This window comes from Pongo abelii, chromosome 14, assembly GCF_028885655.2.
Source record: "Pongo abelii isolate AG06213 chromosome 14, NHGRI_mPonAbe1-v2.0_pri, whole genome shotgun sequence".
NCBI classification, from domain to species: domain Eukaryota; kingdom Metazoa; phylum Chordata; class Mammalia; order Primates; family Hominidae; genus Pongo; species Pongo abelii.
In genome coordinates this window covers 54,953,967-54,974,494 of record NC_071999.2, presented here as the reverse complement: position 1 = coordinate 54,974,494, position 20,528 = coordinate 54,953,967, and the positions used below count along the sequence as shown (strand labels likewise).

General features: G+C 43.2%; 1 long non-coding RNA gene across 1 annotated transcript; it reads left to right on the top strand.

The window, feature by feature from the left end:
• Window positions 1–1,023: 1,023 nt before the first annotated feature.
• Window positions 1,024–19,806, top strand: LOC134759892 (uncharacterized). The gene is made up of 3 exons (XR_010136779.1): window positions 1,024–1,134; window positions 2,960–3,851; window positions 15,555–19,806. It is a non-coding gene; the product is annotated as an uncharacterized LOC134759892 (long non-coding RNA).
• The last annotated feature ends 722 nt before the right edge of the window (window positions 19,807–20,528 follow it).

Here is a 20,528-nt window from a genome sequence, read left to right as displayed (position 1 = left end):
TTGCACTCCAGCCTGGGCAATGGGAACGAAACTCCGTCTCAAAAAAAAAAAAAAAAGGGACACAAGTACTGTTACTCAGTACATAACAGTCGTTGTTTAAAACCCAAAATAAGTGATGAAGACAAGGCCAGAGGAAGGCACTAGAAGCATAAGGGAAGATTTCATAAGGGAGGTGGGTGGGAGTTGAACTGCATCTTTAAAAATCACAAGATTTGAAGAAGAGAAAGAGGAAGAGCTTTCAAGGTGAGGAACACACCACAAGCTCAGCGTGGAGATGAGGAGCATGGCCTGCTTTGGAAATAATGTTTGAAGCCAAATATTGTAATGGTTTACATGTCAGAACAAAGAGCTGAACTTCATTTTGTAGAAAGTGGGGAGCCACTGAATAATATGCATGAATGAAAACAAAATTTTAGAAAGATTGATCTGATGACTAGGTCCAAGATTTAAAGAGAAGAAATTTATTTATTTATTTATTTATTTATTTTGAGACAAGCTCTCACTCTATTGCCCAGTCGCAGCTCACTGCAGCCTAGGTCTCATGGGCTCAATGGATCCTCCCCCTTCAGCCTCCCTAGCCTACAGGTACCCTCTGCCACACCTAGCTAATTTTTGTATTTTTTTGTAGAGATGGTGTTTTGCCATGTTGCCCAGGCTAGTCTCAAACTCACAGACTCCAGTGATCCACCCGCTTTGGCCAATCAAAGCGCTGGAATTACAGGTATGAGCCACTGTGCCAAACCAAGAAATTTATTTTAATATTTTGAGATTTGTTATTGAAAATTACAGATTTTTAAAAATGCAATAACATATAAAAGTACATCATATATGGTTCAGTCTTACTGAACCATTTAATATAATATTTTGTCAAAGTACTCAATTTATAAATAAAATATAAAAATCATTAATTGTGACAAATATTTCCTAAAATCTTCCAAAAGGAAACTATATATGTGTGAATACATATAATTTGCTTGTATATCAATCATATGTATAATTTTTCTTTCTTTTTTTCTCAGAGAGAGTCTTGCTCTGTCACCCAGGCTGGAGTGTAATGGTGCAATCTTGGCTCACTGCAACCTCCGTCTCCCGGGTTCAAGCGATTCTCCTGCCTCAGCCTGCCAAGGTTTACAGGTGCCTGCCACCACACCTGGATAATTATTTGTATTTTTAGTAGAGATGGGGTTTCGACATGTTGGCCAGGCTGGTCTTGAACTCCTGACCTCAGGTGATCCACCCACCTTGGCCTCCCAAAGTGCTGGGATTACAGGCATGAGTCACTGTGCCCAGCCAATTTATCTTATTAGAATGATTGTAACTGTATTGTGTAAAAGGCCGGTGTTAATAGATTGCTTAGCTACATTTTAGAGTATGCTTCACTAGAGCTTTAAAAATCATTACATATATATCCTCTGAAATGTATTACTGCTTTGATATTTTAACAATGATTAATTACATTCAATTATGACAATTAAATGTTTTTCTAAATTCCCATATATGTAGAATTTTATTTTTTACAAACAGTAACTTTATGAGGGCCTTAAGAAATGATTAATTCAGGCTGAGTGTGATGGCTCACGCCTGTAATCCCAGCACTTTGGGAGGCTGAGATGGGCGGATCACCTGAGGTCAGGAGTTCGAGACCAGCCTGACAGCATGGAGAAACCCCGTCCCTACTAAAAATACAAAAAAGTTAGCTGGGTGTCATGGCACATGCCTGTAATCCCAGCTACTTGGGAGGCTGAGGCAGGAGAATCTCTTGAACCTGGGAGGCGGAGGTTGTAGTGAGCCGAGATCACGCCACTGCACTCCAGCCTGGGCAACAAGAGCAAAACTCCATCTCAAAAAAATAAATAAATAAAAAATAAATGATTAATTCAGCTAAAGACTAATAGATACTGTATATTTGCAATTGTTGGAGAGCTCGATTTGTATAAATTGTTTATTTTGAATCTTTCTGAGCTCACTCATCATTATGTGCTAATTTTTACCCTGAGAAGTGTCAATTATGATAACATTTTGGATGTTTTGGATTAGATGTTTTGGATTAGAAAACAACTTTCATCCTGTTTTATGGGAGATTTTTAGAGCATTTTTAGAGCATTCTATAAATAAGGATACATCATGGATAGGGGTTCTGCAGTTTTCAGTAGCTGGTAGATACCTGTACCTTAAGCACACTCTCTTTGTCTTAAATAAAGACAATAGACCAATGCATAGAATTTTTGTTCTGAGGATCTAGACTTTATCAGATACTTCCTATACAGCATTGCATAAGACATAGATGCTTCATTGTTTTTAACATGAGCCCAGTTGGGTCTCTCTAATATTAAAGCATTGGGTAATAAATGCCTTGTTAAAATGTGTTTATCTTAAAATGGTCTTGTTTGTAACACTATCTGGATTGTTGCTAGAATGCCCCCAGATCTCCAGAAGTGTGGAATTTGATCTAAAGCAACCCACACCCCTCCCAGTCAGGCAAAAGACACAGATAATTCAGAAGATGCTTGAAACTAATTATACAATATCAGTGCATTTTAAGCATTTTGTGAATGTCATTGGCCTCCATGTTGCTAACTCCAACAGATATTTTTTCAGTTCTCATTTTCCTTGATCTTTTGCTAGCCTTCAACTCTGAGTACCACTGCCTCCTTCTTAAAAGGCCCTCTTTTCCTCTGCCATTAGTAACACTAAACTCACTCCTGGCTTTTCTTCTTCAGACTCAGGAATACTTGCTGGGTCATCCTTTTCTACCCAGCATTTAAATTCTGGAATTCCTCAAACACTCAGTTTTAGGACCCTCCTAGAAGTTCAATGATCATTTATTGACTCTTACAATCCCTGTAAAAAACACAAACTGTTTGCCTATTGTTACTCTATTTTTAAATGATGAAAACTGAATTTTAATACTTGAGAGGCATGTCACTTCTTCCTCTCCCACAATCCTTACTCTCTGTAGGCATTTGGGTTAGCCCTTGTGTTACCTGAGGCTCATACTGCTTCCAGCAGCAAGGCTCCTTCCCTAACGAGGCCCTCACCAGCCACCTCCCATCCCCATCCTCCAACCATAGCACAACTGACAGTCTCAGGTGAGCTTTCCCAGATGTTTCTGGCCAATTAACAGACCCTGTTAATCATCTCATACCATCTAATACTGCTCTTCCATCATGCACTCTGCAGTTTGTTAAATTTATTTGTGTAATTATTTGATTAATGTTTGTCTCCTCACTTGACTATAAACCCCATAAGAGCTGGGATTGTGTGTGTGTGTGTGTTTGTGTGTGTGTGTGTGTTTTCTCATCATTGCATTACTAGCACCTAACCCAGTGATTTCATGAATGTCTTAAGGAAGTAAGAGTCTCCTATTTCACAGTATTGATGTATTTCAGACTTCTAAAAATTTGCTGTTGAGACCAGCTGAAATGGTAAGTACTCTGAATTTTAATTTACTCAAAATAGGCACTTCAATACATTTTACTTTATCAAAACAAAGTAGCTTTCCATCCTTTCTTTACACAGCAAGGATTACCATACTCCTCCTGTAGTCAAACTCTTCCTACAGTTTACACAGAAGTGCTGGTAGTCTTCATTTTCACAGAGCAACATAGCATAACTCTTAAAATGAGGAGAATTTCCTGAAGAGTCATCAGAGAATTATTATTATTATTGTTATTATTATTTTAAGACAGAGTCTCGCTCTGTCACCAGGCTGGAGTGCAGTGGTGAGATCTCGGCTCACTGTAGTCTCCACCTCCCGGGTTAAAGCGATTCTCCAGCTTCAGTCTCCCCAGTAGCTGGGATTACAGGCACGCACCACCACACTGGCTAATGTCTGATGTGCTCTCACTAAGGTAAGAGTCTATTTATGCCTGGGAGATAGAGGAAGCCTACAGTCTGGAAGCCCGAAGCAGTGCTCAGGCCCAGTTTACTGGAGTATTTGTAGCAAAGTAGTGTTTAATTCTCATTTGCTAGTGTTCTCTATTCATCCGTTTTCCTTGGGGGATCTTGGGTGTGGTTGTGTGTGGCTACAGCATAGGGATAAGATTCTATCATCTTTGTGTTAGGCGGCTGTAGTGCCTTTTGTTTTGTTTTTGTTTTGTTTTTTGTTTTTGTTTTTGTTTTTGAGACAAAGTCTCCCTCTGTTGACCAGACTGGAGTGCAGTGGTGCAATCTCGGCTCACTGCAACCTCTGCCTCCCAAGGGCAAGTGATTCTCCTGCCTCAGCCTCCCAAGTAGCTGGGATTATAGGTGTATCCCACCATGCCTGGCTAATTTTTGCATTTTTAGTAGAGACAGGGTTTCACCATGTTGGCCAGGGTGGTCTTGAACTACTGACCCCGGTGATCTGCCCGCCTTGGCCTCCCAAAGTGCTGGGATTTCAGGCCTGAGCCACTATGCCTGGCCTATAGTGCCTTCTTTTTTTTTTTTAAACACAGAGTCTTGCTCTGTCACCCAGGCTGGAGTGCAGTGGCACAATCTCAGCTTACTGCAACCTCTGCCTCCTGGGTTCAAGCGATTCTCCTGCCTCAGCCTCCCAAGTAGCTGGGATTAGAGGCATGTGCCACCACACCCGGCTAATTTTTTGTATTTTTAGTAGAGACGGGGTTTCACCATGTTAGCCAGGATGGTCTCAATCTCCTGACCCCGTGATCTGCCCACCTCAGCCTCCCAAAGTGCTGGGATTACAGGCATGAGCCACTGCACCTGGCCTTTATAGTGCCTTCTTAAGGTGAATAGCACCTCACCCGGATTTTTAACATGTAGCATTTTGCATTGCACTATATCTACTGAAGATGTTAATCACTTCTGCATCTTTCCATAGCTTTCTACATGATACTTTTCAATGGCTGCATAATTTCATTAATACACCTAAATGTAAGGTGTATGTAAAGGAAAAAGACAGTTAAATCCTTGTGTGGTTATTCATACAAGTCCCTATTTAGGGAGCAAATGATTATGTGGGGCCAGGATATCATGGCTGTTAAATGACTGCCCATGTGACACTGGGCAGGGAGTGCCTCTAATACTAGGCAGGCTAGAGATGATGTTTTTGGAACCAGGAGGAAAAAGCTAGAAAAAGAATAGGAATTTCAAGAATTGAGTATAGTCTTAAATGTTGACCAAAAAAAAGTAAATTGAGCCCTGAAAAATGATAGAATTTTCCAATTAGGTTACTAATGATTTTACCAGCCTGGCCAACATGGTGAAACCCCATCTCTACTAAAAATACAAAAACATTAACGAAGTGTTGGCACACGCCTGTAATCCCATCTACTCAGGAGGCTGAGGCAAAAAAGTCACTTGAACCTGAGAGGCAGAGGTGATAGTAAGCCAAGATCGCGCCACTGCACTCTAGCCCAGGTGACAGAGCAAGACTCTGTTTCAAAAAAAAAAGAAAAAAAAAATCAGTTATGTTACTAATGATTTTAGGAAAAGAAATTTTATCTCTGTTTTGGGGCCAGAGGTAGGGAAAGGGAAAGGGTTAAAATTAAGTATTTACTGGCCAGATGAGGTGGCTCACACCTGTAATCCCAGCACTTTGGGAGGCTGAGGCGGGCAGATCACAAGGTCAGGAGTTCGAGACCAGCCTGGTCAATATGGTGAAACCCCGTCTCTACTAAAAATACAAAAATTAGCCAGGCATGGTGGCACATGCCTGTAGTCCCAGCTACTCGGGAGGCTGAGGCGGAGAATCACTTAAACCTGGGAGGCGGAGGTTGCAGTGAGCCGAGATTGTGCCATTGCACTCCAGCCTGGGCAACAGAGCGAGACTCCGTCTCAAAAAAATAAAAATAAAAAAAATAAGTATTTACTATCTGCCAGGGACTATGTTGGAAATTTTTCTTGCATTACCTCATTTTACAAGTCACAGTGGGGAAACTGAAGGTTGGAGTAGTTCATTAACCTGCCCACAGTCACATAGGGCATGTTACCCAGGTCAGTCTTCATTCCACTGCAGTCAGAAGTGAATGAAGATTAAGGAAGCAGAGACAAGGAGTATGAACAATTCTTTCTGGAAGAATGATGGGGAAAGAAGAGAAAGGATTGATAAAGTATAGGGACAGGTAATCTCTGCTTTTATAATAAAAATAAAGCTCAGCTCCTCTGAGGTTGACACTGAAAAAGAGTAACTGCAGGGGCCAGAAGCAGAGAGACCAGCAAACCCTGGCCCCTGGCCTGGAGATTCATCTTTCTCCTGAGACTCTCCTCTGATGATCTTGGCTCCATCAAATCCTCCTTGGGTCATTTCTTCCTTCATATCTGAGGTACAGGCAATGGGATGACAAAAGGCATTTTTCAACATCTATCCACAACTAAGTCAAAGCTGAAAAGTTTAAAGGACTTTTCTGAACATGAGGGCAATGTTTCCCAACCTTTTGAGGTCATAGAAACTGCTCTGGACACCAGTTTAAATATACAGAATCTTGGGGGACTTGGATTTTGAAGGTCTGCAGTGGGAGCCTGGGAAAAGGTATTTTAAAGTAATACCAGTTACCCTTAAATTTCTGCAAATTCTAGTATCACTGTGCTGGCAAGTAACAAAGAGAAATAAACACAGTAGCATAAAGCCTGGCATGTAGCCTGGCTCACAAAAAAAAAGACCTGCTTATAACCCCATTCTGGAGTCCTCACCTGCCCCTGCAGGTTTGATGCTATCTTGACACATGCTGGCTATTTTTATCTCCTAGAAAGCAATCTAGGCCCCACAGAGGGAGGCCCTTTGCCAAATTATAAGGTGGTGGGGGAGGAAGGGAAGAGGCTTCTTCACTCAATAATTTTTCCTTTTCTTTTCTTTTTTCCTTTTTTTTTTTTTTTTTTTTTGAGATGGAGATGGAGTTTCACTGTTGTCGCCCAGGCTGGAGTGCAATGGCCCGATCTCAGCTCACTGCAACCTCCACCTCCCAGGTTCAAGCGATTCTCCTGCCTCAGCCTCCCGAGTAGCCAGGATTGTAGGCACCCACCACCACACCCTAATTTTTTGTATTTTTAGTAGAGACGGGGTTTCACCATGTTGGCCAGGCTGGTCTTGAACTCCTGACCTCAAGTGATTCACTCGCCTTGGCTTCCCAAAGCGTTGGGATTATAGGCATGGGCCACCGTGCCTGGCCACTCAATATTTTTCAAAGACCAGGTTGTTAGTCTTTTTGTTTTATTTTTTGAGACAGTGTCTTGCTCAGTTGCCCAGGCTGGAGTGCAGTGGTGCAATCATAGCTCACTGCAGCTTCTAACTCCTGGGCTCAAGTGATCCACCTTCCTCAGCCTCCTGAGTAGCTGGGACTACAGGTGCATGTCACCAGGACCAGCTAATTTTTTTTTTAACTTTTTTTTTTTTTTTTTTTGTAGAGACAAGGTCTCACTAGGTGGTCCAGGCTGGTCTCAAACTTCTGGCCTCAAGCAATCCTCCCACCTTGGCCTCTCAAAGTGCTGGGATTATAGGCATGAGCCACCGTGCCCAGCGGTTGTTATTTCTTTACCAGCACATGATGTAAGTCTTCCCAACACAGAGAAGGTCTAGCTTGGCCCGCCAGACTGCTTCTGCCTTGTTGTCCCTCCAGCCGTGAGTGGCAGAATGATGGCAGCCAGCTTTCTCCCACAGGCTGCTCAGTCTGACTACGCATTAGTATTAGGGAAGGTGACCTTACATGTTCAGGTTTGCCTGGGAAGAGTCCTGACCACACTTTTGAGCCCAGACTCTCCTCCACTTAGTCTTTCATTTTCATTTATTAATTCCCAATTTGGATGATAAATTACATAGTCACCCCGTCTGTGAACAACAGAGCTAGAACAAAAATACAACTCCACAAAAGCAAGAAGTAGATTGCCAACAACTTAATAACTTCCATGGATCAAGGAAATCATGCCATGACACCACACACATCATTTCAACTCATCCTCACAGCAACCCCACAAGAGAATTTTGGAGACAGTAATTTTGCAGATAAGGAAAGTAACAGGGTGAAGTGAGTTGGCCAGGGTCATCCAACTATGAGGAACAGAGGTAGGGTCAAAGATCCATCTGCATGAGCCCAGCTCCTGCTCTAGGTGGGCCTACCTGCCTCCTCAGGGCATGTGGTCACCTCACTCACCAATTACTGACTGCTTTAAGAAATAGAACTTTACCAAGAAAGTTGCTTGATTTCAACATGAAAGAAATACTCTCAATATTCATATTTTTCATCTTAAATTTGAAAGTAGAAATCTGCTTTCTGCAGCTGTGTGTCTAATTCAGCTCTTGTTTCTGTAACCTAGTTTGAAAGAAGCAACTAAAGAAAGAAACTTTGAAAGAAGCTTCCAAAAGAAGCAACCAAGTCTACAAAGGCACAGTTTGACTCAAATGGATCCAACTGATTAGCAAATGAAAAATAACATGGAGGAATATATTTTGCATGACAAGCATAGCAGCTCCAAGTCATCCCTAATGAAGCCAAAAATTTAAGTGCAACCCAGAGAACCAGAGAATGGATGGTTCAGAATCTTTCTTTTTTTTTTTTTTTTTTTTTTTTGAGACGGAGTCTCGCTCTGTCGCCCAGGCTGGAGTGCGGTGGTGCCATCTCGGCTCACTGCAAGCTCCGCCTCCTGGGTTCACGCCATTCTCCTGCCTCAGCCTTCCGAGTAGCTGGGACTACAGGCGCCTGTCACAACGCCTGGCTAATTTTTTGTATTTTTAGTAGAGACGGGGTTTCACCATGTTAGCCAGGATGGTGTCGTGATCCGCCCGCCTCAGCCTCCCAAAGTGCTGGGATTACAGGCGTGAGCCACCGCGCCCGGCCCAGAATCTTTTTTTAATTTTTTTTTTATTATTATTTTTTCTGAGATGGAGTCCCGCTCTGTGGCCAGGCTGGAGTGCAGTGGCACAATCTCAGCTCACTGCAACCCCTGACTCCCAGGCAGATTCTCCTGCCTCAGCCTCCTGAGTAGCTGGGATTACAGGCACGCGCCACCACGCCCAGCTAATTTTTGTATTTTTGGTAGAGACGGGGTTTCACCATGTTGGCCAGGATGGTCTCCATCTGCCTACCTTGGCCTCCCAATGTACTGGGATTACAGGCATGAGCCACCGTACCCGGCCCAGAATCTTTGCCTCATGTTTGCATAGTTTAATCTTCTAAACCAGTTGCTTTCCCAGAAAAGGTGACTTAAAGTCATAGCCTTTGTGTTCATCACCATACTCTCCATAGTTTTACAAATTATTCAGTTTATTTTTAAAAGGGGTAATTTTTAAAATTTTGATTTTTAATCCGAAGCATTCCTTTTAATACATTCTCTTGAGGAAAAAAAAATCACACATAGTGATTGTGTGTGGTAGTGATTGTGTGTGGCCTAAGTGGCCATTGATCAATACCCCAGTCTCAAGCCTGTACATTGTTACTGGTTGACTGGTTGGTTGCCTGGTGGGCTTTTTGTCCTTCCAGATGTTTTTCTACCTTCTGCCTTTTCCAATAAAGCTTCCATTATAGGGGTATTTTCCTTCTTCCCTGCATACCCCACAGAAGGGAAGCTGCTAAAATCTCAGAGCCGGAAAGTTCCAAGGGGGCTGCAGCAGCCCCTCTCTCCTAGTTTTTGTTCACCCCTACTAAGACCAAGGCCGCTCAAGTCAGATTGCTGCATGTGCATTTTGACTCCATCATTGAGCAAATTCATTTATTCACTATTCATTCAGCAAAATTTGATCATTTCTCTCTTCCTCCATGGCCACCATTCTAGCCCATTCCACCATGATTTATTGTTTCTGTCTTTGATGCCGAGCCTCTCTCCCTACAGCTACATCTTCCTTCTACACAATCATATCACTGCTCTGCTTACATCCCTTCCCCAGCTTCCCACCCACTTAGTCCAAGTCCAAGTCCCTTGGTTGGGAGCCAACAGATTCCTACAGGTCTGCCCTCTCCCCAACCCATGGCCAAGCCATCTCTGACTTCTGCCTGTGCTCTCTACTCTAGCCACATCAGCCTCCTTGCTATTCCTCAAACATGCCAAACTCGCCTCTTCCTTAACACCTTGACATTTGCTTTTCCCTCTGCCTAGAATGTTCTTCCTCCAAAGTCTACCTGGCTCACTCTTTCCTCTCCTTCAGTTGTTCTGCTCAGAGGTCACCTTCACAGGAAAGTCTTCCTGGCCATCCTATTACAAATGGTGGCCTCTCACTGCCTCACAGCACTCCCTGGTCTCCTTTCCTGCTTCATTTTTCTCCATGCCACTTATCGCCACCTGAAATACTTTGTATTTCTTTGATTACTGTCTCCTCCCACTAGAATGTGAGCTCTGTACAGAAGCGATACGCTGGCAGCTATAAGAGTGTCTGGCACATGGCAGGCCCTCAGTAAATATTAGTTGAATGAATGAATGAAGAGTTTGCATGCAGCAATGGGGAGCCAGATCATGTAAGGCCTTGTAAGTCCTGGAAAAGACTTTGGGTTTTATTTTAAATATGAAGAGAAGCCATTGGAGAGTACATCATCTGATATACAGTTTAGAAAGATCACTCTGGGCTAGGAGTGGTGGCTCATGCCTGTAATTTCAACACTATGGGAGACTGAGGCAGGAGGATCACTATAGGCCAGTAGTTCAAGGCCAGCCTAGCAGCCATGCACGGTGGCTCACACCTGTAATCCCAGCACTTTGGGAGGTCAAGGTGGGCAGATCACCTGAGGTCAGAAGTTTGAGACCAGCCTGGGCAACATGGTGAAACCCCGACTCTACTAAAAATACAAAAATTAGCCAGGCATAGTGGTGGGCGCATGTAGTCCCAGCTACTCAGGAGGCTGAGGCAGGAGAATCGCTTGAACCCGGGAGGCAGAGGTTGCAGTGAGCCAAGATCACACCACTGCACTCTAGCCTGGGCAAAAGAGCAAAACTCCATCTCAGAAAACAAAACAAAACAAAACAAAAAACCAGCCTAGGAAACATAGCGGGACTGCATCTCTACAAAAAATTAAAAACTAGCCAGGTGTGGCGGTATGCACCTGTAGCCTAAGCTGCTTGAAAGGCTAAAGTGAGAGGACCACTTGAGCCCAGGAGATTGAAGCTGCAATGAGCTATGACCACACCACTGCACTGCAGCTGGGCAATAGACTTAGACCCTGTCTCAAAAAACAAACAAACAAACAACAACAACCAAAAAACCCACCCTGCCCATTGTGTGGAAGGAAGATGGTACTAAGGGTAAGAGTGGCCCCGGGGGACAGTTTGGAGGCTGATGTGCGACATCTAAGCAAGAAAGATAATGAGGACTTGAGCTAGGGTAGGAAAAAAGGTCATATTTTAAAAATATATTTTGGAGTTATAGCTGAGAGAACTTGTTAATAAATTGGAGGAGGGGCCGAAGAGGAAAAGAGAAATGGAGGATAACTTCCAGGCTTGGGGCCTCAATACTGAATCTCCCTGAGCCTGTTTACTGTTCTATAAAATGAGGGTAACTGGACCCCCCTCCTCATGGGATCTCTGTGAGGAAGGAGGTAGAGGATATAGAGTGCCCATACTGTCAGGCACATGGTAAACCCTCAGTGCACATTAGCTCTTATCATTGCCCCAGAGATCACTGTATTTCCCCTGCTTCATCCATAAATAGGATTACAGAAATAACTACCCCATAGAGACTGGGGAAAAAAACTTCTTGTAGAGTGTACCCTCCCCTCCTAAGGGATAGACTTGTACTTTAACAGGATACTTAACAGTAGTGTTGGAACATGTTATTTGCACACAGATAAATAAAAGAGTTCCTCACATTTCAAAAGAAGTGTAACGCTGTTTTAAGTAGTGTTTGTCCATTCAATACTTAACAGCAGGAGTAACTAAAAGCTGAAATTACAAACCCCTGCTGATTAAAAATAAATCAAAACATAAGATATAAAGCACATGTGAAATAATAATGATTTTTTTTTTTTTTTTTTTTTTGAGACAGAGTCTCGCTCTTCTCGCCAGGCAGGAGTGCAGTGGCACGATCTTGGCTCACTGCAACCTCCACCTCCCAGGTTCAAGCGATTTTCCTGTCTCAGCCTCCCGAGTAGCTGCGACTACAGGCACCATGGCACCATGCCCAGCTAATTTTTGTATTTTTAGTGGAGACAGGGTTTCACCATGTTGGACAGGATGGTCTCGATTTCTTGACCTCATGATCCACCCACCTCAGCCTCCCAAAGTGCCAGGATTACAGGCATGAGCCACCGCGCCCAGCCATAATAACGAATTTTTTTTAGATGGAGTTTCGCACTTGTTGCCCAGGCTGGAGTGCAATGGCGTAATCTCAGCTCGCCACAACCTCCGCATCCCGGGTTCAAGTGATTCTCCTGCCTCAGCCTCCTGAGTAACTGGGATTACAGGCATGCGCCACCACTCCTGGCTTTTTTTTTTTTTTTTTTTTGTATTTTTAGTAGAGACAGGGTTTCTCCCATGTTGGTCAGGGTGGTCCTGAACTCCCGACCTCAAGTGATCCACCCACCTTGGCCTCCCAAAGTGCTGGGATTGCAGGGGTGAGCCACCACGCCCGGCCGCAATAATGACTTTTTTAAAAAACAGGCATTTACTGCATTTTCGTACACTAGAAGCTAAAATACCATGCTGTCCAGTTCAAAACAGGACACCTGGCAACCCTGTTCCTAAGTATAACAGCTTTCTGCAAAGCCAACACCCAGTGCTTTCTGGCTGCATTGGCCTGTCCTCACTTCCCCCTGGAAAACTGTTTTAAACAGTACAGATAACATTCTGCCTCTATTACCATTAGCAGCTTCTCTCACCAGGTTATCTAGTTTGGCAAGTGCTAGCGTGGAGTAACCTAGTATCTTCTTTCAAAACCTCCCAGTGGCTGCCTTCAGGTAGCATGTGAAAAGCTGCTTATGGGGAATTCAGCAGCTGCTTCAGGCCCTCCAGGGCATTTCTTGCTGGCATCTTCTGCCTCACCAGATCGCCCTGATTATTAGTGATCTGGGCCCCCTACCTAATGGAAAACCAGCCACTCTTCTTCCCAGCCCCAACGGATATTGATGGGGGGTCCTTAAATCTGGGATCCTTTCCCCTCCTTGCCCAATAATTGAACTCCTTTTACTACCTGGGAATCTGCAAAGACAACCTTGAATTTGAACTGGAGCTAGAAGGACTTCCTCCGAATGAATTTGCCCATAGGTGACTCTCTGGTACATGGTCTCTGTTGTTCAACTTTCTCTATTCTGAAGTCTAGAAGACATCCTTGCTTCTGAAAGTGGGGCCTAAGAACCTGCAGCCTCACTAGGGAGCTTGGTAGAAATCCAGAATCTGAGGCAGGATTCTAGACTTATTGGATCAGATTCTGCATTTCAACAAGATTCCCCAGTGACCCCCAGGCATCTTCAAATTTGAGAGGCCAGGAAAGTGCTCAGGCCCTTCCCTTCCCGTTGGCTGGGGAGAATTCCTGTAATTTGCCCTGTTTACGGTTCCTTAATCTCCAACTTCACTGTCCTCGCTTTCCAAAGAATCCTGAGTGGCTTCCTTCCAACACCTTGTCTGTCTTCCCCCACGCCTCTGAAGCCAGGGCCTCTTTTCTTCAAGGCCACCCCCCAACTCATCTCAGGCTGAGGCTCCTCTCTTGAGGCCATATCCCATGGTAGCATTTCTTTGAGGGCTGCTTTTCTGCCTTTCTTCTCCCCAGGTAGGGCCTCTAAAACCGATGGAAGTGAAGTGCTACCCCTCAGAGCTGCCTTAGCCCTTAGAGCTGGCCAGGGTCTGAGTGGGCCTCTCACAGGGCCACAGGACTGCACTTTCCCCCAGCTTGCCTAGAAGCTGAGACCACTCACACCACATGAACATGCTATCCTTGTTCCTCTTTCCTGCCAGCCTCAACACAACCAGAATACAGCCCGATAATGGCTGCCTACAAATGGGAGGCACCCAGGGAAGGGAGGGGGGTGCTGATTAAGAACCAGCCTGGAGGAGGATCATGGTTTCTCTGAAACAAGAAGGAGGTGAGGGTTGATGCGGAGGGTATATTAGAAATGCTTCAAGCACTTGATGCTTTGAGGGTTTGGGGATTTGAGTTTGGGTTTGTTTTTTAAGCTTAACAATGTGAAAAAGATGTCAAATAACTTTTCTGAGCTGTGGCAATCAGAGCCTTGTCCAGAATCATAACTTAATGGCTTTTTGGCTCTTAATTTGATGGTCAGTTTGGCTAACCAACACTTTTTACTTCTGTGTTATTTATTACACAGTTGATCCCCCGCATAATATGTTAAAAGCCTACTTCCAACCTGTTAAAATGTACCCTTGGAGTGCTGTCCAGATTCACCATTAAAATAGTGTCTTTCCAAAGTCTTATGTATTTTATTCAGCAGTTACTACAGTACTTTTTTTTTTTTTTTTTTTTTTTTTTGACAGGATCTTATTCTGTTGCCCAGGCTGGAGTCCAGCGGTGTGATCACAGCTCACTGAAGCCTTGACCTCCTAGGCTCAAGCTATCTTCCCGCCTCAGACTCCTTAGTAGCTGGGACTATAGGCACATGCCACTACACCTGGCTAATTTTTAATTTTTTGTAGAAACTGGGTCTCGCTGTGTTGCCCAGGCTGGTCTCGAACTCCTGGGTTCAAGCATTCCTGACACTTTGGACTCCCAAAGTGCTGGGATTACAGGCATGATATGCCATGCCTGGCCATATTTTTATTTTTAAATCTTTCTATTTAAATAAGGAGAGGGAGAGAGAGAGAAGGCTCTAGGTGCATTTTTTCCAAATGGACACCTTGCCACGTTTTCAACACACATCTAAAGCCTGAATTGAGAGTACAATTTTTCTGTAGATACATCACCTTGAGGAATTTTATAAACTTCAGTTTCCTCATCTGAGAAATGAGGTAGTTGGATTAGATGAACTGGCTTATCAAGTGAGTGTAAGGAGCCTTCCAAATTTAAGAATTATTAACATTTCCCGGAAGAGTAACCAGGCAATTTTTCTTCTTTAGGTTTGACTTTCTGAGATGTCATGGCTTAGTATTCTTTAAGCAAATTCTGGAATGTTCTTGTCCCTTTGGAATAATTGTAATGTGGATTTGTTCTGTGCAGCTGATGATATTCTAATGTGTTTGGGCAGGTTTAAGTCTAAATTTCCAAAGTCTCACACCTGTGGTTTTACCAAAAAGGTACCGCTCAAGGAAACCAGTAATGGGCAAAGGGTGCATGGTATAGCTATGATGCAAGAGCGCCCTCTGCAGGCCACGCGAAGATGAGTCTGTTTCTTAAAGGGTAGCTCTTCTGCTCTTGGTGTAGAGTACAACCCTTCCCTTCCTCCTGTAGCATTCTCATCAAGAAACATTTGTTTAGTGCTTACTCTGAGCTAGGCACAGTGTGCTTAGGGCTGGGAACACAAAAATAAAAGCATCCTAGCCTTAAAGGATCTCACGGTCTAATGGGGCACATCCCAATCAGATCATTATAATGCAACCTGAGAGGTGTGTCACTGGAGCTGTGCCTCATGTCCCCATTAGTTTGCGATCACAAGTTGCACACAAGAGCCGAAATCAAACTGTACAGTACAATGCTTTTTTGTTAGGAGAGAAGGACTGGTGACTCACCCTAGCATTTTCTCTTTGCACAGAAACAGATGCCCTGCCCAGAAGCAACACGGCTAATGGGTGCTACTGTGGAGACCCAGGCAACCTGAGAGTAGTCCTGACAGTCAGACCTCCAGGGTGGAAACGGGAAGGGCTACAGAGAAAGGTCAGGATTTAACAGGGAAATGGAAGAGGGCAAGAACGGGGGTCAGGAGGTATCTATGCATTTTGATATGAAATTAAGAAGTTCATTTAAAATATATAACCAAGGCCCGTGACACTTTTTGTAACAAGATTCTAGCTTATCTTCCCGCTAGATCTTGTTGGACTTTTTTCAAATTGTATCTGATTGTGTTTTTCAAACTAGGCCAGGAAGGCCCCTCAACTTCTAAAATACAAAAATTCTTTCTGCTCCTCTTTTCAAATCTCAGATTCTGGACACACCCAGCAATTCCATGTGCCTTTTTACTCCCTTAATCCTGTTAACTTTTTGTCTCTTCTTAGCAATGACTTCCTTTCATTTTAGAGAAGGTTCTGCTGGTAACATACTCACTATATAAGCCAGGAGAGAGAAAGAACTTGAAAGAGGAACACATTTTTCTTCTTTTTTTTTTTTTCAAAAAAGGTAAGGGGAAAAAACAAAGGAAGTGGAGAAATATACTACTCAATACAGTTGTCAAATAAATTTCTTGGAACCATGGCCTACAAGAATACCTATCTTAACTGCATTGCACTAGAAACCACATTTTCATATTCCTTTTGTGATAATTCTAAGATAATGAATTAGATGTTAGCCATTGTTTTCCAGAATAGAATTTCTGGAGTTACTGGTAGTTCAGGGAATTTTAGTCACAAGATATATATTTTCTGTAGCTTTGTGTGTGTGTATATGTGTGTATGCATATATACTTATATACATGCACATATATACACATACAAACATACATGTGCTATAGCTTTTGAATGGAGATACATGTGTGTGTACACACACACACACATTCATTCATTTATATCATACGGCTTCTCTGAAGAGCAACAGAAGAAAAATGCAGGAAATATAAAGGCAACCTGGGGTCAGTCCTATGCAGTGAGCTCTTTGAGGTCTCCATCAGAAATAAAAGATTTCAGTCTTTTTTGGCTGGGCACCGTGGCTCACGCCTGTAATCCTAACACCTTGGGAGGCCAAGGTGGGAGGATTAACAAAAAATACAAAAATTAGCCGGGGGTGGTGGTGGGAGCCTGTAGTCCCAGCTACCTGGGAGGCTAAGATGGGAGGATCACCTGAGCCAGGGAGATGGAGGCTGCGGTGAGCCATGATCGCACCACTGCACACCAGCCTGGGTGACAGAGTGAAACCCTGTCCTAAAAAAAATCAATCTTTTCATAGTTATTCAAATTAAAACAACAAAATAGAGATGTGAAGACTTGGCTCAGGAAGATTCAGTCATCTCAACAGTCACTGTAAAGAACTGCCATCGGACTCCTTTTGACTCTAAATGGCAAAGGATACCAACACTGTTCTTCCTAGGAAGATAATCTATAGTTAAAATAGGCACATTGCATAGCTCTGTGTATCTACAGTGTTGTAATTGTCTAACAGAGTGGAGATACTAAATGTACTCAGTGCATAAAACACATTTTATTTAAAATAGAGAAGAAATTCTTGAGGGAACAATAAAATCAAGGATGTTACAGTAATTTCATGAGCCATCCAGATATAATTACCAACAAATAAAAATAAAATATTTCATAATGCTCTTTTATTTAAATATTGGCTTATAAGGTGTTGTTCTGTTATTTTCTTTGGTTAAAACAAAGTTTTTAAAATCAATATCTCATACTTGTTAGTATGTATTAGTAGGAAACCTTTATAATAAAGTAATTTTATGTGCAAAAACTGCCTAGTTTCCAGCTCTGGGGCATTCCGAGAGCACAAACCTCAGGGGCATCATTGTGGCCCAAAGAACCTGGGGATTGAGTTGACAGGGCTTTACCCAAGAGGGCCTAAAACAACACAGTTAAAGATGGAGAAACAGGCCGGGTACGGTGGCCTCCCACTTTGGGAGGCCAAGGTGGACAGATCACCTGAGATCAGGAGTTCAAGATCAGCCTGACCAACATGGAGAAATCCAATCTCTACTGAAAGTACAAAATTAGCCAGGTGTGGTGGCACATGCCTGTAATCCCAGGTACTCAGGAGGCTGAGGCAGGAGAATCGCTTGAACCCGGGGGGCAGAGGTTGCAGTGAGCCGAGATCATGCCATTGCACTCCAGCCTGGGCAATAAGAGCCAGACTCCGTCTCAAAAAAAAAAAAAAAAAAAAGATGGAGAAACAGAAGCCCAGGGTTCAGCTGTTAAGATAGGCCTGGCAAGGGACAGTCAATAATGGGAGAACAGTAGGGGTTAGAACCTAGACACTGAGAATAAGATAAAACAAGGCTCCACAAGGCCTGAATCAACTAGAACTAAGTTTAAAACTAAAGGTATGGATGAGAAGATGTGCAAGAATATTCCTTGTCCCTCTTAAATTAGCAATTTAATTTACACTGAGAAATGTATGGCCATAAGGGACCAAAATAATAATAATAATAATAATGTTGACATGATTGGCCTATTTTCTTTCTTTTTTTTTTTTTTGAGATGGAGTCTCACACTGTCACCCAGGTGGTGTGCAGTGGTGCGATCTCGGCTCACCGTAACCTCTGCCTCTCAGGTTCAAGCAATTCTCCTACCTCAGTCTCCCAAGCTAGGATTACAGGCGCCCACCACCACGCCCAGCTAATTTTTTTTATTTTTAGTAGAGACGGGGTTTCACCAGGTTAGTCAGGCTGGTCTCGAACTCCTGACCTCAGGTGATCCACCCGCCCCAGCCTCCGAAAGTGCTGGGATTACAGGCATGAGCTACTGCACCCGGATTGGCCGATTTCCTTCTCAAATTCTAGACATGTGGTATGACAGCTCTTAATCACAAGCTATTTTATGGGTTTACCTGAGAAAGCACTGTTACAGAGACTAGAAATACCCAAAGAAATACTGCATCCTCTCCACAGACCTACATGGGAATCAGAAGGTGGACTGCTGAACAACAGATCAGCACAAGAAGTTCAAAGAATGAAGTTGCAATGTCATTAGGCTATGATAAGCTTAGGGATCCATCTGACTATTGGAGTGTCTTATTCCCATACAGCATCTATATTAGGGCTAGATTTGCCACTGGGGCCCGAAATGCTGGCAGTCCTGTGGTATTCAGAGCCGTAAAAAAAGAGAGAATCAAAAAGACTAGGAGTTCATTTCGACAGCCTTGGCAATGTATAGGATTTTGTGATTTTCTTTTGTAAATTGGAGATTCTTTTTTTCATGCATAAAACATTTTTCATAGAACCGTAAAAAGCTCCCAGACCCTTGGTGTGGGGTCTATACTATTCAATGGATAAACTGGCCCTGTCTGTCATAGCCTCAAGATGTAGGAACCAGCATTCCTGATAGAATTAAGGGAGTTAGACGTGCTAGTTACTGGGAATAAGCCACGATGGAAGCTCCATGGGAGCAGAAACAAAACTGTATCCCCAGCACCTACAAAGGGCCTGGTTCCTAGTAGGGAAAGGTAAATATTTGAAAATGAATGAACAAATTACTAGATAAACCAGAAAGTGAAAATAGAAGGGAGATGAGATAACTAGATTTAAGTAAACAAAACCTCAAGAGATCAGAATTCAAGAAATTATATCAAGTATAAAAGGCTCTAGCAGGCCGGACGTGGTGGCCCACGCCTGTAATCCCAGCACTTTGGGAGGCCGAGGCAGGTGGATCAAGTTCAAGACCGGCCTGAAAAACCTGGTGAAACCCCGTCTCTACTAAAAATACAAAAACTTAGCTGGGCATGCTGGAAGGTGCCTGTAATCCAGCTACTTGGGAAAATGAGGCAGAGGAATCACTTGAACCCAGGAGGTGGAGGTTGTAGTGAGCCAAGATCACACCATTGCACTCCAGCCTGGCTGACAGAGTGAGATTCCACCTCCCCCCTGCCACAAAAAAAAAAAAAGCCTCTAGCATCTTGGAACCAGAATACAGGTCTAATCTTTCACAGTTCCTGCTGACCTAGGGTAGCATCACATTTCTAGACATTTCCCCAATATATTATTGTGAAAATTTGCAAACATAGAGCAAAGTTGAAAAAATTTTATAGTGAACAGCATATACCTACCATGTAGACTACCACTAATATTTCACTATAGTTGGTTTATCACATGTCTGTACCTTTCTCTAAGTATTCGTCAATCCCTGTTTTTTTTTTTTTTTTTTGGACGCATTTAAAAGTAAATTGTAGACTTCTGCCTAAATAACTCAGCATGTATATCATTGACTAGGTTAAATATTTGTTGACTTTTTTCTTTTGAAGTAAAATACGTATACAATGAAATGTATGAATCTTATGTGCTTGTGTATAAATCTCCAAGTTTTAATAATAATAAATGCCTATACTTTTGTATCCCAAATTGCTATCGAGACATAGAACATTACTATCATTTCAGAAATTTCCTTTTTTTTTTTTAATTGAGATGGAGTCTTGTTCTGTCACCCAGGCTGGAGTACGGTGGCACAATCTCGGCTCACTGCAGCCTCAACCTCGGGCTCAAGCAGTCCTCCTGCCTCAGCCTCCAGAGTAGCTTTTTTGTAGAGACAGGGTTTCACAATGTTGCCCAGGCTGGTCCTGAACTCCTGGGCTCCAGCAATCTGCCCACCTCTACCTCCCAAAGTGCTAGGATTATAGGACTGAGCCACCACGCTCGGCCCCATAATTTTTTTTTTTGAGATGGAGTTTTGCTCTTGTCGCCCAGGCTGGAGTGCAATGGCTTGATCTTGGCTCACTGCAACCTCCGCCTCCTGGGTTCAAGTGATTCTCCTGCCTCAGCTTTCCAAGTAGCTGGGATTACAGGCATGCGTGCCACACCTGGCTAATTTTGTATTTTTAGTAGAGACGGAGTTTCTCCATGTTGGTCAGGCTGGTCTTGAACTCC